We start from the raw sequence: 19,632 nt of genomic DNA on the forward strand, positions 1-19,632 counted from the left end.
TCTCGGTGCTAAAAGTTGTCTTTGTGACCAGGGACCTGAGTGGGCCCCAGTGGAGAAGGTCTGAGAGTGGAGCCCTGGCTCTAGGGCCTTTTCTCTCTGAGCCTTGGGGAGCATGCAAAGACCAGGAGAGGGAGGGGGCAGCACGGTTGTTGTTTTCTTCTGGGATTCCGCAGTGGGGCCTGAGACTGTCCCTGAGATGGGCCAGAGCCTGAAGAACTCAGGCAGGACGAAGCAAGTGTGGTTTCCACTGGCCTATGCATGGCTGGCATTCTGCTGACTCCGTGTTTGAAGTGGTTCCAAAGAGAGAAACAAAAGTGCCCCCAGCCTCTTATCTTCTTCTGTCTCAAGTGAGGCAACCACATCTCTGTTATTCTTTTCTGGAAATGAATTGTGTTCTGGACCAGTTCTGGGGGCAAATCTGGATCAGAGTGGACTTGGCCCTTGCCCAGTTCTTGGCTGAGCTTATCTTGGGACCAAGTGATGTATGGCATAAGATAGGACCTCTCCCTACACCCCACCCCCCTTCCTGCCAGCAGCAACTGAGCATGCCCAGAGCTCAGGGGCATGAGGGAAAAGAGTGGCAGGATAGCAAGCTAGCAATATATGTACCTGCAGATCTATCTTCTGTATAAACAGTATGGGATTAAGTGAATATGGAATTTTATGACCTAGTCGAGTACCAGGAAAGGGCAATCATAGCCTTCTTGTTTAGGGTGAAGCATGCCATGCGTGCTTAAGAAATTATTGTCTTGGCCCCTGGAAGCTCCAGTTCCACTGTTAACTAGCTGAGGTATTTAACCTTCAGGAGTCTCTGTTTCCTTTCTGTAAAACTAGTATTTCCCTCACAAGATTTGATCAGAACATGTGACTCCCATAGCTCTGTGCCTGGCACACATTAGTCAGAAAGGCACTCTGACTGGGGTAGGATTCCAGGAGCTGGTTTGAAAGGGAAGGCAGGGAGAAGTCTGAGGAAGAGTGTGGCCAAGGGTTTCAATGATGTGATATGCTGCTGAATGGCCAGGGGGAGTAGGGAAGGCTGGCTGGAGATGAAGGGAGGATAGGATGAGGGAAACTGGACTTGGCCCAGAGCCCTGGTTGTCAGCCAGGGGGATCGTGAAGGTCAGATAGGGAAGACAGCAGCAGGGTTGGCATGGGGTGAAACACAGGGAACAAAGTACAGGGCCAGGTGTGGTGAGATGGAGGATGTGGCCCAGAAATGCCTGTGCTGATGATATTGTCCTCCCTGGCGAGGGAGTTTCGAGGGAAGAAGGGTTGAAAAGAAAATTTTGATCCTTCAATTTAACATGAGTTTGGTACTGATGCTCACAAGACGGGAGGAAGGGCAGAGCCAATGAGCATCCACAGGGTGGCTCAACGGTCTTGCCCCAGGGATCCTGCCCCATGGGATGGGACCCATTAGGGCTTCAGAGCAGGGTCAGGGGATGTCAGCCGAGTGCCCAGGCGGAGCAGTGTTCTCCTCAGACAACAGTCCCTGAAACAGCTCTCCCATCATAGCCCGCATTCCCACTGTGGCTGGCTAGTCCCCAAGGCCATGCCGAGCCCCAGGGAGGTGGCGTGGTGGTGACCACGGAAGTCCAGCCGGCACAGCGAGGAGGAGCTCGGCCGACAGACTGGAAGCCCTGACCTGCAGAGACCTCAAGAGGGCACCCCAGCCATTCCCCTCTAGGCGAATGCACAGACTCAGAGGGCCCTTTCCTTTCTACCACTACCACCTGAGTAGAAGCCCATTTTCCTGGGTAGAGTAGGTCAGTGTTTCAGAACAGTTGCTGGTGGGATTTAAAGTTTGATCTCTAACTGCGTCAGTCAGGCCTTCTACTTGGCAAAGGGTTTGACAGGGCCTCAGGGCTAAAAAGAGATGGGAGGTAGTACACAGGGGCTCTCTCTGGCCTGAGGAGGAATGGAGGTGGCTCTGACATATCTGTTTTTGTGAGGAGAAGGCTCCTTCATGTATAGCCTTCCACTTTGCCACTTTTGACTTGTGAATGGTGGCTTATGAGGGCTGCAGTGACATCATTTGCCGGCTTTCATGCATCACATCCAGATTCCCGTGTCAGGTGAGGAACAGCCACTTGGAGCTATCGCATGGTGGCGCTGCTGGCAGCCACCCATTGGTCCTCAATTGGGCCAAGCCTCCAAGCAGTGTCTGTGCAGGTATTTGAATACTTGATGGTGATGGCTTAGGAACGTGGTTTTCAAACCCTGCCAGTGGGCGTGTGAAGGCACCTCCCTCTGGGCACAGGGAGCAGTGGGGCTGGGAGGGCAGGGCAGCCCAGGTGCCTCCTGGGAGTAGGGAGTCCAGACCCTACTCTCCTTCTGTTTGGGCGCCACTTCTGCAAAAACCTGCATTCCAGAGAAGAACTGGTTGCCTTCAAAAAAGTTTCAGAACAACTGTTTTATTGCATTTGCATTCCACCTCTTTTTTACAAAAAATAATGGGAAATAGAAAAAATGTGACTCTTCTGACACAACGGAAGTAGCAGAGGGGGAGGTTTCATGAAGGAATAAAGTGGGCATGTGGAGGTGGTCTGCAAAGGACACATTTTAGCTCATCATATTCTAGGTAGTCAGAGACAATTGGGAAGGACAAAAGCAAAAAGAATGTGTATGGAATACTGGAAATACATCGCTAAAGACGACAGAAGTATTGTACACCTGAAGGTGATATAATATCATGTGCAGTTAGAATTCAATTAAAAAAGAACACAACAGGGGGGATCCCTGGGTGGCGCAGCGGTTTGGCACCTGCCTTTGACCCAGGGCGTGATCCTGGAGACCTGGGATCGAATCCCACGTCGGGCTCCCAGTGCATGGAGCCTGCTTCTCCCTCTGCCTGTGTCTCTACCTCTCTCTCTCTCTCTCTCTCTCTCTCTCTCTGTGTGTGTGCCTATTATAAATAAATAAAAATTAAAAAAAAAAGAACACAACAAACGGGGGAGGAATTCTTAGGGATTGTGTGATGATTACGCTCTGAGAATGGAGCCACCCCCTTATAACAGTGTTGGCCTTTGATATATGCATTCATGGACAAAAGGAGTTGCCAGGTTGCTCTTCCTCATTACAGAAGTAAGTCATTGTGAACAATGATGGTAAGACACAAATGTGTGAGTAAGAAAGATAAGGTCACCTGCCAGCAAGAAAGAATCCCAACCACTCCAATTCTTTAAAAATCCCTGGGAGGGAGGAAAATCACTGGGTATTTTTCTAAGTTTTAGTTTGCCCTGCCTCCTCTCTGGGTCCTGTCCCTGCAGCACAGCACGTCTGTCCCCACTTGTGAAGTAAGTGATGGCTGTCCTTGACCCAGTGGAGAGTATTTGCATGATGACCTCTGGAGCTGGAATACAAGGTGCTCAAATAGGGAAACCAGGAGATTGCATTTAAGGGAAGTCTGATCCTTTGCATTTAAAATGCTAGGGGAGGCAAAACCCCGGAAATTTTGAAAAAGTCCTCACCAACTCAGAGAACTTGGTAAGTTGGCATTGAGTGATTTGATCTTCAGCAAACTGATTAGAGCCCCTGAGTGGGGTCCAGCTCCTCAGCTCACGGGTCCTGGGTGGGACAGAAGTCTATCCCATCCTCATGTGGGCAGCAGAGGTTGGCCAATTGAGGTGTCTCTTGACCGGCCAGGGCCCCAGCTGTCCCTTGGGAGGAGTCATTCACCATGTTTTCTTGTTCTCCTGCCTTGGCTGGGCTGGCTCCTTGGCTGAGACATAGCCTCTTCCTCTTTTGGAGTCCCCCATGCCTGGCTGAGTTCCTCATCCTACCACAGGGACAGAGACTCCTCACTATCTAGTTGTATGGTGGGACAAGAAGGGGGATGGGGGAAGTAGCAGGTGACAGTGGAGGAGGAGCTGCTAATGAGCACCCCATTGGGTCTTTCTCCATTCACATGGGGGCAGAGGCTGCTGTCTCCATTCAGCACAGGTACTAGGAAGACGGCTCTGCCATGGACAAGTTCTTTCAGCTCAATGGCTGGTGGACCAGATACGCCTGGCATGGCTGCTGAAGCAATGCATGAGACTGGCTCAGGAAGACTGTGACTTTCTATTCTGGTGGCAAGGGCACCCTGGGAGCTACCTGCTACTGCTGCTCTTCCTGGTGGGCCTGGGTAACCCTGGTGTTTACTCTAGAGACTTGGGTCCTGACTAGCTCTCACTCTGAGAGGAGATGAAAGAAAGTGAGAGGGAAGCAGGGGCAAGCTTGTGTCTTTTCAGGTGGTTTTGGGGAGTGTTGGCATGTGAATGCATGTGTGTGCAAACACACACACACCCATCTAAAATGTGTTATATGTGAGAGTGTGAAGCATCCACACTGCATTTCTCACTTACATCTGTGTTTGTTTGATCATGGAGTTTTCAGTTGCCTTTAATTTCTGATTCTTTCTTCCTTACATGAATCTAAAGGAGCAAGGAACTTGTTCTTTAAAACCCAAACCTTCTGTAGTCCTTTCTGCTTGCTAAGTGGGTAGCAGTAGAAGCCTCTTTTTTATACTGATCTAGAGAGGGAGTCAGGGTGGGGGATGGTAAGCAGAAAGAAGAGTCTACAGAGAAAGGTGGCCAAGGAGAAACATCCCATGGAGAAGGAGCAGAAGGCCTTTAATTATGTACTCTTTCTTACAAGTAATCAATTTACTCACTTTTAAATAGCTACTAATTGCATGCAAAAAGCATAAAATGATTCCTAGGGAATAGTTTCTTCCTACCCATCCTCATTCCCCAGGCAACCTGGTTCCCTCCCCAGAGCCCTACTGCTACCTATTTCTTGCGTATGAGGAAATCTTTTAAGAACACAGCTGTGTAAGATCCAAGTTTCAGTTGTTTGCATTATTGTGATGCAGACTGGTGCTTTTCAAACTTTCATGTGCATGTGAATCATCCGGGGCTATCATTTAAGTGCAGATTCTGATTCAGCAGGGCTGGCATGAAGCCTGGGACTTAGCCTTGCTGACAAACTCCTAAACCATGCTGCTGCTGCTGCTGCTGGTCCAGGATGCTCTGTAGGTAGCAGGGACAGAGACAAGCCCGTCATGCCACACTTTCAGCCCATCTGCCAGGCTGCCAATGCCTCATGGCAGTTTATCCACTCAACTAAGATTTATTTTAGCATCTTTATTGTTCCAGTCACTGTTCTAGGTGCTGGAGACTCAGCAGTGAATTATACTGACAAAAAACCCCTGCCCAAATGGAGTTTATAATCTAGTTGAGGAAGGCAGTCAATAAATGCAATACATATGTCAAATATATAATTTGCCAGAAGAAGATGGTGTTATGGAAAAAAAAATAGAGCAGGAGAAGGGAAAGTGGGGGAGGAGGACCTGAGGATTATTTTGATGAGGATGGTCACAGAATGATCTGGTGAGGTTGACATTTGGATAAAGACTTGAAAGAGGGGACAGAATGAACCATGGAACTATATATTGATTTTTATAAAGCTATAAATGGGGCCAAGTTCCTTATCAGGAGAGGAGAAGGGAAGAGACCTGCCATAATTGTGAGATACATGTGAAATCTGTACGCCTATAGATATCCAAACTCCAGGTGAGAGGCATGCTGACAACAAAAAAGTCCCTTGGAATATTAGGGAGAGAACTGGACCTCCGCAAGAATAGAGGGTGGTCTCTTGATTCAGTTGTATTAAATTTCGTCTAACGCTTGAATTATATGCTATAGAAAATTATATACTATATGAAATATGAGTCGAGTAAGAGTTTAAGAAATATCTACTGCCGGGTACAATTAGGTCACATACATTAATGGGCCAGTTATGCCTGCATGAGTTTGCTTACAAGATACAACCCACCTAGGCATTTTCGAATCTGGAAAAGGAGGAGGAAGGGAAGAGGTTCTATTCAGGAAAAGAACCTCACAGTAAAATCTCTACCAAGGCAGAGGTTGCGATTCAAGCACATATTTTGTGGTTGGAAATGTTAGAGGCCAAAATGTCACATGAAACATAGGAGGTTTCCAGGTTGGCAGACAAGGCAGGCTGGAGTTTGAAAACCTCCCCGAATGCCACCTAAAGAAGCTCCGTGCCAGAAAACTGAAACCGGCTCCTGGAAACTCTGAGGAAAGAGGCTAGTGTGAGAGGGGAGCAAAGAAAAGATGGTGGTGGTGGGGGGAGGTACCAGGTGGACTCCTCCTGGCAGGGCAGACTCCAGATGTTGGAGGATGAAAAATACCTCATTCTCCCCCAGCAGCTCCAGCAACTGGAACCAGACCAGTGCCAGCTTGTCCTCCCAGGGGAGTGGGGAGCCCACCTGGGGGAGGCCCCACCACCACCTTTCCTTCTGGCCGCCCACACCAGGTCCCGGAAGGTCTAGACCAGAGTTACTCCCAACACTCGTCCCCCTCTCCCGTTGACACAGACATTACTGCACCTGCTGGCTGATGCCTGAAATTCCTTTAGTAGATGTTTTTCTTTCCACAACTGGAAGATGGGAGTTTTAAAACGCAAACGACTGGTTAAGATATTAGGTCATCTGCTAGAGTATAATCTACCAGTCAACAAATATGAATGATTATGGTCAGATCCTGTTCCTTTTGGACAAGGAGAGAGTATATAAAAAGGTAGAGGATGGGTGACCGAAGGGCAAGGAGGGAGGAGAATGGGGACCTGCCAGGCAGCCTCCCAGGCAGGGACGCTGACAGGGCCTGAGCTATTTACCTTTAGCTGCTAGCTCTGTGGAGGAACAGTTGCTGTGTGAGGGGAGTTTCTGCTCTGCACATCTGTGCACTCTCCCGGCTTTGCGGGAACTTCGCCACTCAGACATATGATTCACATCAACTGTGTTTTTCATGAGTTTTAGAGGCTTTTGCTTTTTTTTTTTTTTTTTTTTTAAAGCATGGCTGAGGTCATTACAAAGGAACTTTTTTTTCTCATAGATTCCAATTGAGGTACCAATGGAAGTGGCACCGCTGGAGAACTTCTGAAGTAGCTTTTTTATTTTCCCTCCTCCCTCCAGAGATAGATGAATGAGGGGGAATTCCTGATGGGATTTAAAAAAAAAAAAAAGTAATGTTTTATTTCTGTCTGGTTGTAAATGTAATGATTCTCCACTGGAAGAGTTTTGGCAAACAGAACAGCATAAAATGAAGGAAATTTAATGTCAATTGCTTAATAAAATTAAAATGCCAACTCAGAAATAATCCTCATTTACCTTGGATTTTTTTCCCTAGTTTTTTTTTTCCTGAACATTAATATACCATGATTTATTTGAACATTGCAGATGGTATTTCTAGTGAACCATCTTTTTTAATTATAAAAATAATGTTGCTTGAAGTAGAAAATTTGGTTAAAGAAAAGCCTAGGAAAAATCCTTTGTAGAGCATACAAAGTTTTTTGAAGTCTTTTCCTCCTTGTGTGTGTTTTGTTGAGTTTACCCTTGTTTATATTTTTATATCCCTCTTTTCTTCTCTTGGCCCTGTTATCACACATCTTGTGAGCTTTGCCTTGGATTGTCAGAGTTTTGAGGCAATGCCTGTTTTTCCTCATCTGGGTGAAGCCGGAGGCGGAGGTGGAGGTCTGAGCACCATCTTGATGGGACTAGCTTGGCTTTCTGTCCTGTCCTTCGGGATAAGGTCGGGTGGCTACTTGGCGACAGGGTCTCTCATGAAGATGGAATGAGCTGGGACACCTACAATGAACCACAGTTGGGAGCAGCTGGGAGCTGGGCTGGGAGCCGTGAGGAGCTGGAAAATAAGCAGTCAGAGAGAGTCAGGATGCAAAGCTGAGGGAGGAGGGGCCGTTCCGCCTGAGGTCAGTCAGAAGCTGCTCCAAAGCCGGACCAGCTCTCTCCACATAGCTGTGGTTACCTTAATGGTTTGCAATGTGTGTATTCATTTTAGTTGCCAAGAAGACTCAGCTGAGTGGATTTGGGCTTGTAGATGACATTTTGTGAGAAGGGCTCAGTAGATGACATTTTGTGAGGAGTAGATGACATCTTGTGGAGGGAGGGTGTAGGGAGGAGGGACCTGAGGAGCAAGCAAAGCCTGCTCTGTTGATGACCCTTTTGGTCACTTGACCTCCATCTCATCAGGTTACTTGGTTGTGAAAAGTTCTCAGAAATATGGTGGGTCTTGGACTAGCAGCAGCTAGGTATAGTGGCTTGAATCTAAGGCCTGCCGTTTTTTGGCTGTGTGAACCTTGGGCAAGTCATTTGACGTTGGACTGAGCCTCAATTCCTCAAAGCAGTGATGATAATGGTTATCTGCCTGATGGTTAAAAGGACTGTGGAAAGGTATGTGACATGCTTGGCATAGAGTTGGGACTCAGGGACAACATTATGATTGGATCTGATGGGTGTGAGAATCATTAGGGAGGTGTGAAGTACTCTGCTTGCCAATGAAGCAGTGAGGTTATTCTGGGGTGGTGGAAACGGAGTGCTCAGGCATCTATTACGTGAAGGGACAAGACTTATTACTGTGGGTGTGACCACAGCCTTTCCTCTGTCAAAGAAAGTCAGTTCTTCATAGCCAGCCTAATCCTCCTTCCCCTTTCCAGCCCAAGAGGAGGCATTCTTTCTTGCTGGGAGTGAGGCTAAGCCAACCTATCCAATCACCTGGTGGGAGAAGTATGGTGCAGGGGTGAAGGCTCCAGGGCTGGAGGTAGTAAGTGTTGAGAAGTGCTATGTGGGTGAGAGAGAAGTGCACAAGGAGAGCAGAGATTCTTTTTTTTTTTTTTAATGATTTTATTTATTTATTTATGAGAGACGCAGAGAGAGAGAGGCAGAGACACAGGCAGAGAGAAAAGCAGGCTCCATGGAGGGAGCCTGATGTGGGACTCGATCCGGGGATTCCAGGATCACGCCCTGGGCCAAAGGCAGCCACTCAAACGCTGAGCCACCCAGGTGTCCCAGGAGAGCAGAGATTCTAACATGTTACCATTGACTGTGTTTATGGGTATCTTTTACTATTTTTCAAGATGTGAGTAAAAAATGGAAATCCTCTTTTGTGGTAAAATATATATAACATAAAATTTATCATTTTAACCACTTTTTAAAAAATATTTTATTTATTTACTCATGAGAGACACACACACACAGAGAGGGAGAGACACAGGCAGAGGGAGGGAGAAGCAGGCTCCATGGAGGGAGCCCGACATGGGACTCGATCCCAGGTCCCCAGGATAACGCCCTGGACCCAAGTTGGCGCTAAACTGCTGAGCCACCCAGGCTGCCCCCATTTTAAACACTTTTAAGTGTGCAATACTCAGTGGTATTAAGAATGTTCACAGTGTGGTGCAACCATCATCACCATCCATTTCCAGAACTTTTTCATCATCCCAAACAGAAGCTTTGTACCCACTGAAAAATAACTTCCTATCGCCCCCACATCCATGATAACCTTAATTATATTTCCTGTCTCTCTGGATTTGCCTACCCTAGGCACTTTTTGGAAGTAGAATCGTACAATGTTGCCTTCTGTGTGGAGTTTCTTTTACTTAGTATAAATTCTTAAAAAAAATATTATTTATTTATTTATTCATGAGAGACACAGAGAGAGAAGCAGAGACATAGGCAGAAGGAGAAACAGGTTTCCCACAGGGAGCCCGATGCGAGACTTGATCGTGGACCCTGGGATCATGCCTTGAGCCAAAGGCAGACGCTCAACCACTGAGCCACCAAGTTATCCCCTTCTTAACATAAAATTTATAAGGTTCCCATGGCAGGTATATTCCACATTTTGTTTATCTGTTCACCTGTTGATGGATATTTGGGTTGTTTCCACCTTTTGGCTATTATGAATCATGCTTCTATGAACTTTGATGTACAGGTATCTGTTTGAGTCCCTGCTTTCAATTTTTTGGATATGTATCTAGAAGTGGAATTGCTGGGTCATATAATTCTGTGTTTAACTTTGGAATTCCTCTTTAAGTGCCTTTGGCTGAGTATCTTTTGTTCTTATTCTATTTCTCCAGTCCTTTCATTCTATTTCAATCCCCCTGCCATTGATTTGTTGGAGACAATGGACTATTTGTCTCTACAGAATGGTCCACAATCTAGATGTATTTATTGCCTCCTCATAGTACCTTTTAATTTGTTCCTCCACCCCCTATATTTCTTGTAAAACTAAAAGCTGAGTAGAGTCTTGATTGGATTATGGTTCAGGTTTTCCATAGGACTATTTCATAGGGGAGCTCTGTATTTCCCTTTGGGTTGCATCCAGAGGCACAAACTATATTTCTTAAACATAAATCTCTGAGAATGAAGCCACCAGGTATCTGGGCTGGTCAGGATTTAGAGTTCGTGGAGCTGCATTTCATGGGGAAGGAGTAGGGCCAGCATGTAGCTGTCAGTGGCTGCAGGGGTCCTTGTTCAGGGTCCCTGGGGAGAGTGTTCCCTCTCCCACCCAAGCATCCTCAGGACTTGGCATGGCCCAGAGCTCTGTGCCCTGGATAGAAGGGGAGAACAGAAAGTGAGAAGCGGAGGCACGTGGCCATCTCTGGGCTTTGTACACAACTAATGTCCAGGGAATGTTTGTCTGTAGTGATGATAGTCTACTGATGAAGTGAGGAAAGAACCAAAAAGATGCTTTAGACAAATGCTGGTGGGGAGGTGGAACAACTGGAACTCATATGTGGGAATGAAAAATGATACAGCCAGTATGGAAAACAGTTTGGTCCTTTCTTATAAAGTAAAACACATATTTACTGTACAATGGAGCAATTGCACCCCTAGGTATTTACCTAGTGAAATGAAAACTATGTTCACACGAAACCCTGTATGTGAATGTTTATAGGAGCCTTATGGATAACTGTCAACATCTGGGAATAGCCCAAATGTTTTCTCCAGGTGACTTGATGCACATCAAGGTCTACCATTCAATGGGACAATACTACTTGGCAATAAAAATGAATGAATTGCTAATGAGAACAATAGCATGGATGAATCACAAATCACATTATACTCAGTGAAAGGAGCTAGACTCAAAAGGCTATACACTGGATGCTTCTACATATATGACAGTCTAGAAAAGGCAAAATTATATGGACAGTGGTTCTCAGGGACTGGGGCTAGGGGGGAGGTTTACCACATAGAAACAATAGAATTCTATGGGGATGATGAAACCATTCTATATCTTGATTGTGGTGGTGTTGACTTGAATGTATACATTTGTCAAAACCTCTCAGAATTGAATACTAAAAAGGATGAACTTTATTGTATGTAAATTATACTTTAATACAAATGGGAGAAAAAATAGTAGTGGAAGATTACCTGTTATTTTGAGGCTACCAATCAAAACTCCTAGCCCTCTTTGCTCCTGGAAAGCTTACATGGGTGATCATCCAGCTTGGAGATCATTCACCATCTCTGAATTCTCCACTCAGAGAGGTCTTGATAAAAGGCATGCCCATGGTCCACTGTGTCAACCGAAGGGACCGCTTGCTTGTCTCTTCCGCTTGCTTGTCCTGCTTGTCCGCTGTGAATGGGCAAGAGAGTTGGGCTCAACCGATTGGATAACTTCTCCTGGGATTTTGAGTCTTGCGATTACGTGACCAAAGGTTTGAGGCTAGTGGCAGGTGAGTTTCATTGTATCAACATTGTGGCACGTGGACAGATGTCGGTGGCAAGACCTTGACATCCTTTTTACTGCTCTCTGGAGGGTTCCTGCTTCTTCCTCCTTATCCTACCAATGTCTGTATTGCTTACAATGACAAGAGTTGGTTTCTTTAGTTTACAACTCACAAAACTTGATGATACCAAAGGGGTAAGAGGGGTAGAAATGAGGAGAAGGAAGAAAGTAGAAGTAAAGATGGCGAAGGGAGGAACCAGAAGAGAAAGGTTAGTAGAGGCAGGCAGAGATGAGTAATGAATCCAGGGCAAGTCGTCAGTGGTACAAAGGAGGGTGTGGAGGGTGTCTCATCTGGTTCTGAAACTGAGCCATCGCAGGCAGTGTTATCTGACTCCTCAACTGTTGTTCTCCCTGAATTGGGGCTTTGTTTGCTTGTTTTTAAAGATTTTATTTATTTATTTGAGAGAGAGAGAGAATGAGCCAGGGGGAGGGGCAGAGGGAGAGAGTGAAGCAGACTCCCCAATGAGCAGGGAGCCCAGTGCAGGGCTCTATCCTGGGACCCTGGGATCATAACCTGAGCCAAAGGCAGATGCTCAACCACTGGTCCACCCAGGCGCCTTGCTTGGGGCTTTGTTATGGCAGCCTTGCTCATGTGTTCATTCTGTCTTCCTGGCTTGGGGTAAAGACACAATGAATAACAATGGCTGTCACTTATTAGGTGCCTGCCCTGTGCCATGCATGCTTTCTTCATTTCATCCACCATGCCCTGGGGTTGATACTATTATTGCCACTTACAGAAGAGGAAACTGAGAGATTAGGCAAGGCATGGTTAGTAAGTGGCCTAAGTGGCCAAGCAAGTGTTTGGATCGCAGATGTGACTCCTGGAACATGGGTTTAAGAATCATTTCAGTTTTAAGGGATGTCAGTGCCCAGGATCCAGGTCCCCCAAGGAGGGCTTCACAGGGCCTCATCCAGTTCATCACATTCTCTAGTGAATCGTATCTGTTTCATTGTAAGTCTGCAAGGGTCTGTAAGCTACAGATCATGTAGAGGAGTAGTTCTGACCCGAGAGCTTTTACAGAACACCTATGCCTGGCCCCTAAACCAGAGTCTCTGGGTGATGGGAGAGGATCCTGGCAGCAACATTTTTGAAAGGCTCCCCAGGGCGCTGTGCTGCAGGTGAGGGATGAGGAGAGAGGCAGGCCATGGCCTGGTCAGCAGATGTGCTGGCTTTTCCTCAGTGCAGAGCTGTCCTTGGAGCAGCCAGCCAGGGAAGGGTGCTATAATCTGGGTATACCGCGGTAAGGAGCGACGGTACGGTCTGTGGTCTGTGTCCATGCAAAGATCATCTTAGGGTGGTGCTCAGAGCACTCAGGGATCTCCCACAAAAGTCTCCTAAACCCCACACACTGTGGGTTCTGGGCAAGACTACTGGTTTGTCCCCCCCAGTGTGCTGGGCCAGTTGCCATCACCTGCCAAAAGGTAGGGCCAAAGCCTTCCTCTTATTGTGTTTCTCCAGGTGTTCTAGGGTCCAGAGGGTGGTGTGTGCATCTTGACTAAATTAGAGTGGCCCTCTGCAGCTCAGCCTCCTGTTTCTCAGTTGACACTTGCACAGCCTCTCTGCTCTGTTGTCTTCTGTCCCCCCTTCCCTGCCACGGCTCCTAGCCCTGCTCCTTGCCAGGCACCTGTGAGCACAGGTCTCTGGCTCCTCCTGCGCCTTACCTTGGGTGTTGGCTGCCCATGGGCAGAAGAGGGCCCACTCTCATCCTCTGTCTTTGGGTCATGGGGCAATGCTCACTCTTCTGCCCATACCAAAGAGTCCCCCGTTATCTATCCCCAGATCTAAGGGGCTCCCAATCCTCCCATTTCAGCTTAGCATTTTTTTTTTTTCGGGATCAGCTTAGCATTTTTAAGGGTAAGTCTATGTATGTGTCTCAAGGTTGAGTTCCTACTAGTGGTTTCTTCCCCCTACCCTTGGCCCCGGTTTCACTCCATAGTTTCTGGGATGAGGCATGTCTTCTCCTTCATTGTCACCATCATGACCATTTACTGAATGTTTAGCATGAACCCAGGAACACTGTGAAAGCTTAAAATACATGTGGTCCTCCAAATTACCACATGAGATCATTAGTGTTACCATCCCACTTCCCTTTTGCAAATGAGGAAGACAAGGTACATAGAAGCAACTTTCCAAAGTAACACAGCTGAATAGGTTCCTCATGAGATGCCCTTCCTCCCCTTTTACTTCAGATCTTTGCATGCCAGCAGGAGGAGGGGAGTTTGGAGAGTTCAGGTACAGCCTCCCAGGCTCCTTGATCTCACTATGCTCCCGACCTTCTCACTGTGTTGTGGGATCTGGTCCACATCCTCCTTCGTGGTGATTTCTTTCCTGGGGTTCCATTTATAAGCCTTTGTTATTATGGGATCTCTTTGCCACCCACCCACCTGTGAGTTATGGCCGTCAATACATATGTAAAGCCCAAATATGATTAGAGTTCAAGTTATTTCCCATGGGGTATAAAACACTTCTTTTAATATCTTCAAGTATTTTGTGATGACCTAGTTGGCCCAAGGACACCTACCGGGTGGTGTCACTTAACTCCACAGGTCACAGTATGCACGTGTGTGTGTGTGTGTGTGTGTGTGTGTGTAAGGTAAGAAGCCAAAATGTTAATAATCATGAGTGTCAGGATTCTTGCTGAAAAACAGATGTTTTTCATATATGAAAATGTTTTTCATATATGTTTATATATTATATATATATGATATAATATATATTATATATATGTATAATTCGGGTGGGGGCACCTGGATGGGTGGCTCACTGGCTGAGTGTCTGCCTTTGGCTCAGGTTGTGATCTTGGGGTCCTGGGATCGAGTCTCGCATCAGGCTCCCAACAGGAAGCCTGCTTCTCCCTCTGCCTGTGTCTCTGCCTCTCTCTGTGTCTCATGAATAAATTAAAAAAATCTTAAAAAACATATGAATGTGGTGGTCTTGCTATTCTGGCCACAAAGACCAGAGATCATCCTCAATAAGATTAACTAAAAGGAAAAGATGCATTTGGGGGTGGAGGGGATTGCTTGGCCTTCTGAGGCTGTGAGGAACCAGGTACAGCTCTCTTGCTCTGAACAGTCTGCGGTCCGTGGACTTTAGATTGCTCACCTTGCTTGCCCAGAGCCACACCTTCTTGTTACCATGGTAATGGCTCTGTCAGCCCACTCCACCCCAGATGCACGGGGATATGGGAGGAGAGCATCACCAGCCTTCTTTGGCCCACCTCTTTGCTCAAGGCCAGTGAGGTCCCAGCAGCATCAGCTGGTGTCCAGTGGGCAGATCTGTGGGCACGAGGAGAGGAATCCACATTTCCCTGGCACTTTCAAGGACCTTTGCACCTATGATGGGGAAGACCCAGAGCCAAATAGTCAAGAGGTGAAGAGAGGAACAAAGCCCTGCCCCATGGATACAGCTGCGCCTGAAGCAAATCATTCTTTTTCTTTGCACTTGATGAGCCAGGGTGTCCCTTTTGCACCAGATGGTTTGAACTGGGTTTCCAGTATTTGTTTCTGCATGAGACCTGACTGATACCCCCGATCTTGGCCCATCTGCTCCAATTCCCTCTTTTGGATACTGGTCTTTTTTTTTTTTTTTTTTTTTTATGATAGTCACACAAAGAGAGAGAGAGAGAGAGGGAGAGAGAGAGAGAGGAGAGAGAGAGAGAGAGAGAGAGGCAGAGACACAGGCAGAGGGAGAAGCAGGCTCCATGCACCGGGAGCCCGATGTGGGATTCGATCCCGGGTCTCCAGGATCGCGCCCTGGGCCAAAGGCAGGCGCCAAACCGCTGCGCCACCCAGGGATTCCCGGATACTGGTCTTTGCTGTCTTTCCAAGTACCGGTGGTGTACCCACTGTGGGGGGCAGTGGGGTTCATAAATAGTCCTAGCTGTGCGCAGAGACTCCCTGGCAGTGTTTGAGCCCCCAAATCACTGCAGAGGGAATTCAGCCAGAGAATGGAGTCACACAGGAAAATTGTGGCAGGTGGAGATCCACTTCCGTGGGGTAAGTAAATATGTAGGCAGAGAAATTCACAGGCAGAGAGGACTACCATGAGCCAGGCAGGCACCCTAGAGGTAGTTCTTAGGGGCCAAAATGTCCTTGTGCAATGGGCACATTTTTGTGTGGGCAGCAGTGGCACTGGTGCCATTGACACCTTGGTTTCTGTCGTCCTGCAGATGCCAGGACCTGTCTTTCACTATGGGCCCTTCCTCCTGACCCCTCCTTTGGGCCCTTCTGCTCCTTTCCTAGGCTCTTCCCCACTCTCCATTCTAATCAAGGCCCTGCACAGTTAGAGATGTTGGGTTCCAATGGTCTAGCAGAAAGACTGAGGTGTGCTTAAAGTCCCATTGACACTGAGCAGGGAGTGAGCTGAGCCTTGGAGGATCTTTAAGCATTAGACATTGCAAGTGAAGCGAAGGCCTTAGGGCCCTGGGGTGGAAAATTGCAAGAAGGAGGATGGGGTTGGAGAAGGGATATGAGGTGGGGGTATGAGGTTGGCTAGACAGGCCACGGAAGCTGACTGGGAGGTAAACTGTCTTCTTGGGCCAGTTCTTGCCCTTAGATGTAGGGAAGCAGGTCCCTGGCCCAGGTGGGGCTGCAGAGAGCCTAGTGCTTTCCTCAGAATGTTTTAACCCCTCCTTCGATGTCTGGGCTGGGCTTGGTGCCCTGAGCCTGGATTAGGCCTGTGTGGATCATGGTATCCAGAAGTCCGTTCCCCTCTGAAGATCAAAAGTAGCCAGAGCTGCCCTCCTGGAGACTCCATGCCAGCCCTGAATCCTATTACTCTCCGCTGGGGTATTTCTTTTTTCTTATTTTTTTTAAATTTTTTTTTATTTATTTATGACAGTCACACACACACTCACACACACACACAGAGAGAGAGAGAGAGAGAGAGAGAGAGAGAGAGAGAGGCAGAGACACAGGCAGAGAGAGAAGCAGGCTCCATGCACCGGGAGCCCGACGTGGGATTCGATCCCGGGTCTCCAGGATCGCGCCCTGGGCCAAAGGCAGGCGCTAAACCGCTGCGCCACCCAGGGATCCCTCTTTTTTCTTATTTTTAAAAGATTTTATTTATTTACTCATGAGAGACACAGAGAGGAGCCTGAGACATAGGCAGAGGGAGAAGCAGGCTCCCAGTGGGGAGCCCAATGCGGGACTCCTGGGATCATGACCTGAGCCAAAGGCAGATGCTCAATCACTGAGCCACCCAGGTTGCCCCTGGGGTATTTCTGACCCCTTACTCCAGGTGTGGGTGAACCAAAGGCCCTGAAGAGCTTCAGAATTCATACCAATGATGTTGTCCTATGGACCTCACTTCTAGGAGGGCAGCCTGGTGAGTGGATTGCTCCTGCTAGCCAACACAGTATTTGTTTTTTCCTTTTGTGGGATCACATGAGTTTGAGCCACTTGGGAGACAGGACAAATTCAAGGCTCTGGGGCATCTATGGTCAACTGCCAACCCTTGGGCTCATCTGTGTGTGTCCTTGCTTTGGCTCTTGCCTAGGAGCTATCCAATCACAGAGCTGCCTCAGGGCTGCAGCACCCCAGAGGGGCGGGAGCGGCAGTAAGTGTTTCTGGGCACCCTGCCAATGGCACTAGGGCATCATCCCAGCCTTCCATAGCCTCCACACCCCAAGTCAGGCAGTCTTCTGGTGTCATTCATCTCCTCCAAGGACTTTCAGTATCAGCTCACAGCAAGGAATTTTTTCTGTGGAAGTCTTTATTTGCTGTGACAGTTATGGTGAGCATGAATGAGACTGTTCTTTTCACTCTGGCCATGGGGCCTTTTCTTCCCATCACCTTTTCTTCCCATCGTCTGTGAAAGGCCAATCAGGAAAAATATATGATTCTAGGAATTTAGTGATTATGGTGTAAAGAATTCTAGAGAAGTCATGGTTCCAAGATGTGCTGCTCTTTGTTTATGTTATAAAATCCCCAGTGGTAAATTTAATGTAATCTGAGAATAAGTAGTTGCTCATATATATATATATATATATATATATATATATATATTTTTTTTTTTTTGCATACTCTGGGTGAGACTTGTATTTGTGACCATTTTCCAGGAAGCACCATTACAACCTTTGAGAGAGTCATCGGAAGCCAGCACTCATGGCTGTAGTGTGGTTGATGGAGCTGGCACTAAATAAATGGTATTAGGGAATGGCAGAAACAGGAAGGTTTCTATTGTTTCAATATAAACAGGTTCCGAAGAGCCAAGGCTTGTGAGTAGTAACAACCTTGCTACCTTTTCCTCCCAGTAAGATTCATGAAGTTAGCCAGTAATGACAACTTTGACCATGAACCACATAAAGAGACAAGGCAGGCCCTGGGAAATAAAAACTCATTGCCCAGGGTCTGCATATTGTAGGGGTGGTCCTGCCTTGGGCAGTACTTGAGAGACCATAGGCCCTGCCCCTCATCCCGGTGGATAACTCGGTCCATCTTGGCCTTGAATATTCATTGCCTCCCCTGGGACCCAAGGCCTGCATGCTGTGCCTGTGTGCCTGCCTGGCCCCACACACCAGGTGAATTGGGGGCAAGAGACACATGATGGCAGAAAATACCTGGGGCGGAGGAGGAAAAATCACACGAGTCAGGAGGAAGAGATTGGTGAGAGAAGGCATACATCAGTATCTTTTGTTCTCAGTTAAATGCTAATGCTAAAACAGTATTGGTTACAACCTCATCACTTTCAGACCCCTTTCTCTGGGAAACTAATTGTTGAGTAGTCCTGAGCCCTGGGCTGGCTAGGCTTGGGGCTCAATGATGGTGTAGTGTGGGTGTGGGTGTGTGTGTGTGTCTTCACACCTGTGGTCTGCAGGCCTTGAGCTACTGTAGGGAATTTCCAGTTCACATTGCCAGCAACAAGAAGGCGGACTCTTTTTTTTTTTTTTTTTTTTTGGTATTCTTTCCGGGGCATAAATTGCAGCTGGTGATAAAATTTGTTCAATGTCCTTCACTATTAAATCACATTGGACCACACAAATGCTTGGCCTAAGTAATCCTATTAGACCTACACCAGGGGGACAGGTGATTAAGTGCACATACATCCACAGTATAAGCTGACAGGATCACTCAAAAGGCCCAGAGAATGGGCATCTATTTTCTCCTCTCCCTTGGTGATAACATGAGGAGGTAATCAAGATCAAGAGGAATTCCCTTTGGTAGACCTTGTTCAAAAAGGTCTATGCCTCCATCTATGTACCTTATTACCATACCAAAGAAACAATGCCATCATGACTGGCTCCAGCGGAACATTAGGACGCATGGTTATCTTACTAAGACTCTCTCAAAAAAAGGCAACGAAGGCTGCTCATTCTGTCTTTCCTTTGTACCTGTCCCTCTTCCCAAAACAAAACATGCTGACATTCTAGTTTGGCCACATGGAACTGCCCATACTTGCCAGGAAATGGCCAAATTTCCTTTTTTAAAATTTTTTTTATTTTTTAAGATTTTATTTATTCATGAGAGACACAGAGAGAGGCAGAGAGAGAGGCAGAGACATAGGCAGAGGGAGAAACAGGCTCCATGCAAGGAGCCAATGCAGGACTCTATCCTGGGACTCTGGGATCAGGCGCTGAGCCGAAGGCAGATACCCAACCACTGAGCCACTCAGGCTTCCCCCTACTTTCTTTTACATGAAGTTTTGCACAGTTTATTACTTGTGCCTGGAATGCCGACTCTGACTTTTCTACTCCTGTTGGATTGGCCTTCTTGCTATTTTCCAAACATGCCAATCATATTCTCACCTCAGAGCCTTTGCACTAGCTATTCCATCTGCCTGGAATGTTCTTCCCCCATGACTCCACCTGGCCTGGCCCTCATGTCATTCTCCTCACTCAGATCCTACCTCTTGGTCATCACTATCAATGCCCTCTACCCAAAGACCACCAGGAACCCATCTGCAGTGGAGCAAGTTGGATTTATGGCTGGTTGCAGTGAAGGAGAACACATACCATGGGGAATGCGGGTTTCTTAGTACGGGGACGTCCGAAAGGGCTCATAGGGTTTGGGCTTGTTTTTGTCTAGATTCATCATGGCCACAGAG

This window comes from Nyctereutes procyonoides, unplaced genomic scaffold, assembly GCF_905146905.1.
Source record: "Nyctereutes procyonoides isolate TBG_1078 unplaced genomic scaffold, NYPRO_anot_genome, whole genome shotgun sequence".
NCBI lineage: Eukaryota > Metazoa > Chordata > Mammalia > Carnivora > Canidae > Nyctereutes > Nyctereutes procyonoides.